This window comes from Pistacia vera, unplaced genomic scaffold, assembly GCF_008641045.1.
Source record: "Pistacia vera cultivar Batoury unplaced genomic scaffold, PisVer_v2 Contig51, whole genome shotgun sequence".
In the NCBI taxonomy this organism is placed as follows: Eukaryota; Viridiplantae; Streptophyta; class Magnoliopsida; order Sapindales; family Anacardiaceae; genus Pistacia; species Pistacia vera.
Window position 1 is genome coordinate 1,432,584 of NW_022196346.1, and position 11,788 is coordinate 1,444,371.

Below are 11,788 nucleotides of genomic sequence, written 5' to 3' on the forward strand. Positions count from 1 at the left end.
TTTGGAATGGAGCTCAACTTTATATTAAGATTGATGTTGAGATGCTTTGGGGTCTTTTTTGTTTTTTTTGTATTTTTCATATATTTTTGTATCTCAAATTGTAATTTCTAACTCTGAAGACATGGATTGATCATCTTTATAAAGAATTTTTCCGTTTATTTCTACCTGCTGTGATTTTTTTTATTTAATTGATCTCACGTTTTCAATGATTTTCTTAATTTTTATAATTTAAAACATAAAATTCATATGTATTAAAGAAAATTGACTAAGAATCTGTAACTTTATTTTGCGTTAAAAAATACTTAGATATCTATACTTGAATGCATACATCATTTAAGAAAAATTACTGTTCTTCTTATGTTTTATTCAATGGTAATACTTTACAAATATTATTAGAAATGACATAAATAATTATAAATAAACTCATATCTTGTTTTTCATTTTTAATCTTAATTCTTAATCATAAACCCTAACGCTAAATCTTCAAAATCATTAAACATTTTTTTTTATTTCAATATATCTCTTTGTTTTATGAAATATATTATTAAAGTTTAGAGAATATAATTACACAACGAATGAATCTAAATCCGAAAAAAAAAAAACAAAAAAACAATTTGAAAATTTGAAAATGAAAAAATGGTATAACCAAAAACTATTAGAAAATAAGAAAAGTGGTGTAACAAAAGCAACACGAACACCCTTGATCTTCAGTATAGTAAGAGAACAGCGTTGCAGACTTGCCAGAGATACAAAAAATTCATTTAACGGCTTCCTCTACTACTACAGAAGATCAGGTGCAGGTCGTCTCTAGAACATTTGTGCCCTAGTAGGGAGTTATTTTGGGGCCCTCTAAATATAAGCATATATTAAAAAATTATTTCATTTTTTTTTTTTTTTTTTTTTGGCCTTTTGGATGAAATCACTAGAGAGGTGACAGCAATCGACAGGCTACAGGTTGGTTGGTGGGTTTTGGAGGTAGATGTTGGAGAAGTGATGGTGGTGAAATAGGTGATTTCCAATGTTAAGATTGAATAAGAAAATGCTTGAGAATCACGGTCCAAAGGTATCGATAGCCGACGATTGGCAAGTAAACGGATAAGGTATGATAGGGGTTTTGGTGAGAGGGCTGAGGGGAGGAAGATTGGTGGTGTCGGGGAAGACCACAATGTCGGTACATGCCAAAAAGGCTAAAAATGGTTGTCGTGTGTGGAGTGGGGTTGCGAGATTCATAAAAAATTAGTCAAATCGGGGCTATCAAGGTTGGGAAATGATAAATGATGATTTCGTTCGATTTTGCTGAGAAAATCGACCGAAACCAAATTGACCGAAATCAACTCCAAACCACTGGCGATAGAAAGGGCTGAGATGATTTATGTAATGTCAAATTTTGGGATCGAATTGGAGGTGATTATTTGAGATATTGTAATAACTATTTTAGTCTTCCATTGTTAAAAGAGATTCAATGTGTTAATTTAGGTTAAAAAACTAGAATATATAAAACTAGAGTTACAAACTGCTATTTTGTTAAACTTTGGGTGGGATATATTATAAAATGTTTATAATATTTGGGTTTTTTTTACTTTTTTTTGGGAGCCCTTGGCTTAGATAAGAATTATAAACCATTTTCATTTTTGTAAGATATTCAAAAAAAAAAAAAAAATTTATAAAAAATTTGGGCCCCTATTTTTTTGGGGCCCTAGGCAGGTGCCTCACCTCCTACCCTTAAGCCGCCCTGATCCGGTGTTTTATGTGGTATGGGAAGAGGATGATGATGATAGGACCAAGACTGAAGATGATGGTTTGGAGTATATTTGGCAGGAGATGGCAGAGGCATTAGAATGCTTAAGGTACTTTAATTTATTTATTCTGTTGCACGCTTTAACTTCAATTACTCTTGTTCAGACTTTTTTCTTTTGTTTTAGCATTCAATGCAACAAAATGCTATACATGGATATTATGGATGAGATGTTGGAACTCCATTTCAGGGAAGAAGAAAGAAAGAAAGAAGAAGAAAAAGAGGTTTATCATGAAGCTTATTGCTTGTTGCATCTGTATGTATAAAGTCGTATAAATATGTGAGATTCATGCACAAGAACTGTAATGCACATGGCCAGCTAGTCTTATTGCTTGTTGTTGTTTTGGATAAATGACAATTTGGTTCTTATAAGGAACGCCTTCACTCTTCATGCTTTGATGAAATAATTCATTATTTATTTATCAATAATGTTACGGACACCAAAATTTTGCACATGAAGCCACGTAGAACAATAATGTTATAACACCCTACACTAACTTTTGTATCGAAGCGTGTCAGTAGAGTAGACGCAACCACGTAGTATTTAACAAATTTTCGCGAATAAACAGTTGTCCATAAAATATGGTTGGGCATCCATTTCCACCGCCCGTCCATTGTTTAAAAAAAAAATTTTAACAAAAATTATGACGCCCATCCATATATTATGGACAAACATTCATATTCAATGGATGGTGTCCCTATTAATAAACGTCCGTTCATTGTTTAAATTAAAAATAAAAGTAATGGACATGTATCCCTCTTAGATGGCGCCCGTCCATTTCCGTATTATTCCTTCAAAAGTGTTGTTCCAAAATAATTTTCTATGTTACCTTTCTTTGTATTCCTACATAAAACCAAAAAGATGGCAAGGATAACTCTCTCTAAAAATCACAAAACCACCCACTGATAGTATAGCTTCGGCGCCAAAGACAAATCTGCTGCAGACACCTTCTCCCCTTGATAAAAGGGCCCTTCAAAGAGGAGGAAAACAGTTAGTGAAGGTGTAGGGCTACCGTCCCTGGATGAGAAAGTATGCATGTTGTTATAATTACAATCTAATATCTTCCTGACATGCTTGACAACTTTTCAAAAATGGTGGATATAAGGGTTGAACTATAGTTAAATATATTATTTCCAAACTACACTTCTTTCATAGAAAAATAAAAATTTGTGAAGCAGTAAGGAAGATTAACATAGAAAATGGATGCCTGTCCATTTGTTATGGACAGGCGTTCATGTGAAAATGATTATGAGGGGCATCCTTATAGGTGGACTCTCATCTATATTTTAGCCAACCTTCATTCGTACAATATTTCTTACGTACTACATGGCTTGTCTGACTCAATGTCACGTCATTCGATTAATATTTCAATACAAAACGTAATATTATTGTTATAATAAAGATGATTCCCAATGTTATCATAAATATCAAGGGTTAATGGGCTAAGTCTAATAGTTTTGGGCTTCTACTTAAAACCCCCATGAGATAAAATTAAATACGTACTTCAAATTATTAGGTCAAAGCCATTGTTAGATCCGTGGATTTCTTGGGTCTAAAAACCCAATTAAACATTTACTCCTACAGTTTCGCAACACGAAATTCGTCCTATAATAAAGCAAACTTTGTATCAAAAATGGAGAAATACGTAATAATATTATCTCAACATGCACAAAAGCATTGCTATGTGGGAAGTAAGTTTTGAAATTTGTCCTCAAATATAACCCTCAACTTTAACTAGTTAATGTGTTTCTCTTCAATGATGTTTAACTTCCAGATTCAATTAATATAATGATCTTAACTTATAATTGACCTAAAATTGTACAACCTCACGTTAATGACTATTCTGACATAAAAAATTTAAATACGGAGGGCTAAACTAAATGTTAGTGTCTATGACATACTTAATGACGTTTTCTCTTCTCCGAAACCAGAACCCAGTTGCCATTTTTTATTTTTTCACATAAAGCTAAGTCACAACACCAACATGTTAATAAAACACTATAAAAACACAAAACCATTACAATATGAGAAGTTTGATAAATTTATGTAATAAAGCCCACTTGGCTGAGTCCCCTTTACTCTTCTCTCTTCTCTTTCCGAGACATTTGATTAAGAAATGTTGTATTACAGAGAATATTTATTAATAGGAAGATAAAATAACCTTAAAGATGATTGGAAATCTTATAAAAATATGTTTGGTTAGATAGGATTAAATTGGTGAGTATTTATATTGATATGTTTGTTGGGAGAAATAAATTTGTTAGTATGTTATATTTTAGGGTTAATTACTAATTGTCCTTATATTTTAATATTATTATTAATTTTTATTTATTGTTTAGCCCTAACATTTCAGATTTAGCTAAAACAACTCAACAACAAAAAAGTTTAAAACTTAACAAAAACACCATGCCACCTTCCCATGACCGTTGCCCACCGACAGTCCCCTGATGACGCACGATCGGTCGTATTGGCCAATCGTGCACCGATAAGGCTATTTATGACCATGGATATGTGATTCGCCGAAAACGACCAAATCTATAGTTGTTTCATGACCAAAGATGTGGCCATAAAATAGACACAAATCTAGCCGTTTTTTGCCATGGATCAAAAGGGCCTTCCGTGATTGAGAGGGTGGCCGACTGTTGACAGTCCTCTTGGGTGGTTGGGGGTGGCTGTGATCTTGGGTAATTTGGTTAAAGTATAGGGTAATTATGTCTTAAAAATCTTGAGTATAAGGCTAAAATTGTCCATAACTTTGTAAATTGTTTAGATAACAAGGGCATTATTGTCTTACAATTTTATTAATAAGGGTAAAATTGAATAAAATAAGATTACCAACTAATCTTAGAATATCTAAGAAAATAGTGGTATTTAGACACCATCGGTTTTAAAAGATTCCCTGAATCTTATATTACTGACAGTTAAAGACGTTAGCATGATTTCTCAATCATGGGGATAACCTCCAACCAAACAACCCCTCTAGACCATCACCATTTTCACATTCATTTTTACTTATCTTTGCTTTGTTTAATGTTAGTTCTTAGAATCAACTGATTTGTTGATCTGGGTTGTGTTTGTTTGATTAGTTTGTACTCTCTTACGAACTAATGAGTGAAAGACTTATGTTTATGCCTAAAAATAAAAAAATTACTTATTTCCAATAAATTTATGTTCTTTAGCATACTCTAAAAACGGCTCGTTCTGCACTAGATGAAGTTTCAGATTCTGGGTCTTTTGTTAGACTTGCTTCAACATTTCGTAACTCTATTCAAGAGACCCCGTTCCCAGTTTCCTGCTGAATCCGGAGGATCTTTTGTATATTTCATATGCTTGTCCTTGGGCCTGTAGGTGCCTTGCATTCTGAAGATTAAAGGCTCGAGAAAGCCATTACTTTCACGGTTGGTGTTACGTATTTAACATGTCTGGTTATTTGTAAAACTCTATGCTATGATCATGTAAAGATTGTTTTTTGATTTGTTTCGCAGTCAGTTAAACCGATATGGAGAAAACAAAGAAGCTGACGAGCATAGAGGCTGGGTTTTTCCGGCTACCAATTCGGAGGACCCAGGAGCTGAACCTGACCCTCGTGTGTAAGCTTGCAAGTACAAACTACTCCGGGAGGTTCACGGTTCCTGTATGTGGACGTTTCCATTCTTTTGGTTTTTGTTTTTTAATGCTTGCGTTAATTGTTCAAGTTGTGTGAATGATTTTGTTTTATAATTAATAGGTTCTATGGGATAAGAAGATGAAGACAATTGTTAATAATGAGAGTTCGGAGATAATTCACATGTTTAATACTCAATTCAATGATATAGCGGAAAACCCTGCTCTGGATTAGTATCCTGCTGACCTGCAAGATCAAATTGATGAGACTAATGAATGGATAAATAATGGGATAAACATGGTGTTTACAAATGTGGGTTTGCAACGAAGCAAGAGCCCTATGCGGGTAAGGAAGTTTCATCCTACAGTATATTCAGGCCTTAAAACCATTTTATTATGATATCCTTATCATTTGCTATGCAGTCTAAGAATTTTCTTGATCTGTTCTTCAGGTTGTGAAACACACCTTTGTCAATTTTGCAAAGAATAGGGTAGATTGTGATATTTTCCAATAGTATTTCTACATTTTGGGCTGGTTTGATTTCTTATAAACGGGCTTTTGAGAAGATTTTATAAAGTGAATTTGATTTGATGGGGGTGCATTGTAATTTCAGAAACTTTTATGGATCATCTAAAAGCTGTGCAGGCACATTTACAATATTTACCAAAGAGCCTATGCCCAATGTTATTATCAAACTCTTTTATATGTAACGTTCATCCACAGGTTTGAGTAGTGTTATTTAAGCCCATTCACTGTGATTTTTATTATATTTACACAGCGAATAAGGTGCTTGGACAATACATTTTGATATGTTATACATCACTTAAGAAAAATACTATACTTCTTATTATGTTTGCTTCAATGGTAATACAAGGAATGATATATTTAGCAAAGGACATGATCAATAATGACCCATGATTGATTTGAAAATTGGGATACCAACTTAATCTATTATCGATAATATAAGCCAAAAATTTCTAGAGATTTTGTATACGATCGAAAGGACAAAACTATTGTCTTCATGTTACTATAATAAACTTTTCATAATTATCTGGAATAATCCATCCATGGTTAATATATTAGATAATACTATATTGAATGGATATACATGAGTTGTATTAAATAAGAATTAGATAAAATAATAGTCTTAACTGAGTTTCGATTTTGAAAAAATCAGGTACCCAACCGTAATCGTTTTCCACATTTGCAAGCCTTGTCTTGTTTTCCATTTTTTTTATTACTTTGATTTATGTCAAAAATCGTGTTATCATCTTCTCAATTTTACTTTACACTTGATATTTTATTTTCTTGCGTAGGAAAAAAAAATTTGAGCTTTATTTGTTTTATACTTACAATTCATTTTTTTTTAATTGTCCTAGTTATTTATAGTTACACTTTTAAATTGTTAATATTTAATAAATCAATGATAATCTCGTAAATTGTTAACATTATTCATTCGGTTTGTTCAACCAATGTAAACTGGTTCAAGTATCTGGTTTTGATACTCCTAAATTGATCAAACTGCCACATTGTATTTGTGAGAGAAAGTTAATAGAGTGTTTGTAAGTGTAGTATTACTCTTAAAAATATACATTTTTTTTTTCAATAAATTCTTTACGTTTATGTTTATTTGTTTTTTTTATTACAGACTCTGTATATACTATACTTATATACTCACACCAAATGACTTCCCCTTGTTACTTAACAAAGACCCGTTAGTCTCTCTTCCTGGTATTTTCATTTTAAAATTTATTTTCCAGGATATAAAAAAAAAACCAATACTGCTGAAAAAGGCCAAGGGCCTTGAATTTTTTGGCCTGGGTTAACCCGGGCGGGTATTAATTCCATACTGGGTCAGTTGAATTACATCAGAGCATTCGGCGGCGCGTTTATATACACTAATAACTATCAATTTCTAAATCCGTGCCGCCAAAAATTTCGGTTTTTTACCTCCTTTATTCTCTCCAAACCCGAGCCAAATTTTCCCGATAAGTGATTCTTGAAACAAACACCTATAAATGGTGGAGATCACTTCTTTCATTTTGGACTACCAAAGCACTCGAAACGAAGCACTTCCATCGGATTCAATCACTCTCTCCGCCACCACCACTCTCACCCTCCACCGCCCCGCCGCGCCTCAGAATCCTAACTTTGACCGGAACATGTCGGTTTCGGCGTATACCAACTCGCGCGGTGCACCACGTCGTCGTAACGAGCGACTGGCTGGCGCAGCAGCAGGAGGCGCACAATGGCGCGGGACTTGAAGTTGACGCGCGGTGTGAGGAGTGGAAGGACTTTCAGTGTGATCGAGGAGTTTAAAATTGGAGGAAACGCCGGATTGGCAGAGGCTGTGGCGGCTATACGCACATTGGTGGCTGTCTTTAGGAACAGTGAAGCTAATACCATGATGGAGCTTGAACTTTAAATTGAACTTATTCACTTAAAGTAAGTTTCTTTTCGGTTAATGGATTGAATTATGTTGATTTTTTCAATTAGGGTTGAGTTTATGTAATTGAAAATGTTGTAAACTTGTTCATTCTTATTGTGTGTGATTTTTTCATCCATCAGGCCTTTGCGAGGGTATAGCCTAACCTAGAACTAGCTCGGCAACGTGATTATCGACCCAGCATAAGCTGATCGAGCTATAGCTTAACCCAACTTAAGCTATCGCGAGCAATCTGAGCAATTATTCATCAATCCTCATATTACTTCAGATCTAGATATTACGGAATGCTAATCAACAACGATTATTGCGCAATCACAGCGGCCAATCGCGAAATATCGGAATGTGTATTCAGATCAATTGCAATCTCCTTAATTTCGCTCTTTTTCTCTTACAAATCTTGTATATAAACTTTCTCAAATGATGAGAAATGGACTACGAATTTGACATAGGAATTATATTGTAAGCTCTCATAGCAAATACAAAAATGTGGCCTTAGGCTTCAGATTTAACCTCGCTGAACCACTTTAAAACTCTCATTTATTTACTTTATTTAATTTTATTACATTGCTGATTATTCTTAATCACGCACACATCAGTTCCGATCCTAACAAGGTTGATCGGATCTCGCTGTTGGTGCAAATTTCTGTATCTACAATTTTATATGGGCTAAAAACATAGCTTTTTTTTAATTACAAGGATAGGATGTGTCTATCTTTGAGTGAATTTTTCGATATAATTTTTTAGTGTTTAGAGTTTCATTTAGCTAGACTTCTAATACCCTTTGAAAAAACTAGTGTAAGGTGTAGAGTGTATACCTGTATAAAGCCCTTGAAAGAGGTAGGTCTGAAATGGACATTAGAGGCAAGAGATAATCGATGTGAAGCCTGTGTAAGGTGGAGAGGAAATTATTAATACAGCCGTAATTCTGCATGGAATGTACAGAATATCTTTGTATCATTTTGCATGTATGATCATTAAGATTTCATATTTGAAAATGAAGAACCTAGTGTAGGTGCAAGAGAAATTCAATACTTGCTCTCATGCAGAGAGAAATCTTTCTCGTTTTAGGGGTGGTGCTTTCTCTTGAGAGCGTAGTTGCTCAATATTCGCAAGTAAGTATTTGGGATGTTAGATACCATACATCCTTGATGCCCTCTGTTTGGAATCTCATTGCGTAACCGCTAAAGGCTGCAGGTTTTTCTAGAAGTCTCCTTATTAGGTGTAGAAAGCTTCAATACTCTGTAAAATATGATGATATGATAGCTCTGTGGAGAGGGATTATTTATAGGGTAGTATATGCCAGCATTGAGGGACTTGCAAAACCAGGGTTTTGCTACATAATAGGCTTAATAGTTATGGTAGATATTGTTAGTGTAAGTGGCATTCCATTGATGATTACCTAAATTGTGTTTTTTATTTCGTTTCCTGTCTCTGCTTAATCAATTAGGCTGGCTTCTAGAAATCTTATCTCGGACCTGTTTCCAGTCAAATTATTAATCCTATGTTTGTTCTGTTTGTTCCCAGTCATGGGACACCACTTCTATCTTCGGCTTCAGAATATGAGGACTTTAATTCTGCTAAGTCTCGGTTGATTGAACGCGCAGAGAAGTTTGGGGAGATATCTTATAAGGTGATTTGAGTAATAATATCTGCTACTACAATGCATTGTTTCTGCATTTTCATTCATGCCAAGATTCACATTAACGAGTAATATATGATTAAATAATTATACGGAATCAATTAACTCTCATCGAAAGTTAATCGAACGGTTGTGTGTTGTCACTATCAAGTGGAGATCGAGTTTTTGCTTAATCAGATATTGTTTTCTTCTTTAACTTTTGGTCCACGAAACAAAAGACCTTTGAAGAAAGTTTTTGCTGGGTGAGTGTGCATGAAAATCTTCACCTCAATCGACATGTCCTGTCACCCAACTCCACTCACTATCTGTATATGTACACAAACAAAGGCAAGTTCACTCCTTCATTTCCACTCCCTCACAATCACTCTCTTTCTGTTTCTTTGAGAGAAGAATAATGGCTATATTAATTTTCAAAAAGAAACTAACGCGAATAGACATTACCAGTAAATTATCTGTTCCAACACAGTGTCTCAATCAATTTCCTCCTTTTGAACAAGGCCGACACGTTCAACGTTTGATTGTAAAGGATTTGGGGCTTGGGCATCCGCTGGTGTGATTATAAAAAAGCCTGTTATTGGAGGTGAATGGCGTAAATTTGTTGCCAGAAGGGGACTAAAACCTGGTGATGTAGTTATGTTCTTCAAGAAAGAAAACGAAGCTACATCAGAAAGTTTATTACGGGATCAAACCGGTCTATAGTTTTTTTTTAAATACTTTGTTAATGTATGTTTGGGAGTTGATTTAATATTGTCTATGCTTTTGTTTGGGTTTGAAAGTTTGATTTACTTTTTTGGTTTGTTTTCAGATTGTGTCTATATAAGCTCTAATGTATATTGCATCTAGTACCATTTATTTTGTTTTTGTTTGAGAGTTCGAGGGTTTTGTATACATCTCGGTTTGATATATAATATCTGTGGTTATAGTATACTCTCAGTGAGTTAGAAAAGGGGAGGTAGGTGGGTGGGGCTGGAGTGGAGCAGGAACATTCAACTTACTTAGTGATTATGTAGTTTCTAAAGTTGGCCAATACAAATTCTCCACTAGTCTTTCTTTTATTTTCATTTTTCTGCTCAAAAAATAACTTCACTTTCAGCTCAATTTGTTCTCAAGCTCTTCGTCTGCTTCATCTACATTCATCTCTCAGGTCAGCTGCCATCACTTAATTACCTCAGATCTTGAGATCAAATTTTTTTTTCTTGGTATTATGACATGAGTCAGTCTAAATTTTAGGTTTTTCTTGGTAATAAATGATTAAATATTAGGGTAATAAAATATTGTGATAGGGATTTTATAAGGCATGAGTTAGATTCCAAGGCATTGTGTACGTGTGCGTGGGATCTATTTTTACTTATGGCGACATGAAATCATGAATGATTCAATCACTAAGGCGTTTTATTTGTTGTAAAACTTGTTGAAGAATGGACTATGGAGTAGTAGTCAGTTTTAAGCAGTTATTCACATAAAATTAATTTTCTTTTCATTCTTTGTTTCTTTCTTTAATTATTATATTTGTATTATTTTTTCCATTAAATTCATTCAAACAAGATCCTGAAAGGTATCCTACCATATGATTAAATTTTAAGATTAGCACAAGGGAGTAGTGCGCATACATGAGAAGCTCTTTAATTTAATATCATTTACGTAAAGTTTATGACAATTTCCTTCAAAAATATATTAGTGTAATATCATTGACTTAAAAGTATATAGAGTATATCCAACTTTAGAGGAGCTTAGTCTTTGTCTCCTTTGCCTAAATGAGTTCTGGTATATGAGCCTCATCTACACCTAAGATAGGAGTTCTACTATTTTGTGAGCTTCATCTAATCCTGGAGTAGCATTTCGCTACATAATATCAAATGAAGAGAACATTGGCTAACTGTATTTATGCTTTGTGCAATGGTGTTATTCTTACTTTAACTTGGCTCAGTATGCTGGCTACTGGTACTTAATTTCTTAATCTTTGGCCTATTTAATTGCTTCTTAATCAACTTATCAGAGGCTCCTTACTGACTATGGCCAAGCCACATTGTTTGTATGTAAATTTGATCAGATTTGGTAAGAAATATATATTGCAATTCTGAAATGATCAGATTTGGTACGAAGGATCATTGCAATGCTTTGTCAAGATTTTATATTTGATGGTTGCACTATTTTGGTGCATGGATTTTCCAGAGTTGTTCTAGAAGTACTGAAGACAGCAGCACAAAATAAGAAACTCTTCCGAGTTTTCTGCACAGGTTTTGTACTTATTTTCTCAGAACTTCTTGTCATGTGCATTGATTAAAGTATGTATTATCTGTATT

General features: G+C 34.0%; 1 pseudogene; it reads left to right on the forward strand.

The window, feature by feature from the left end:
• The first annotated feature begins 1,165 nt into the window (after positions 1–1,165).
• Positions 1,166–5,783, forward strand: LOC116106151 (annotated as a pseudogene).
• The last annotated feature ends 6,005 nt before the right edge of the window (positions 5,784–11,788 follow it).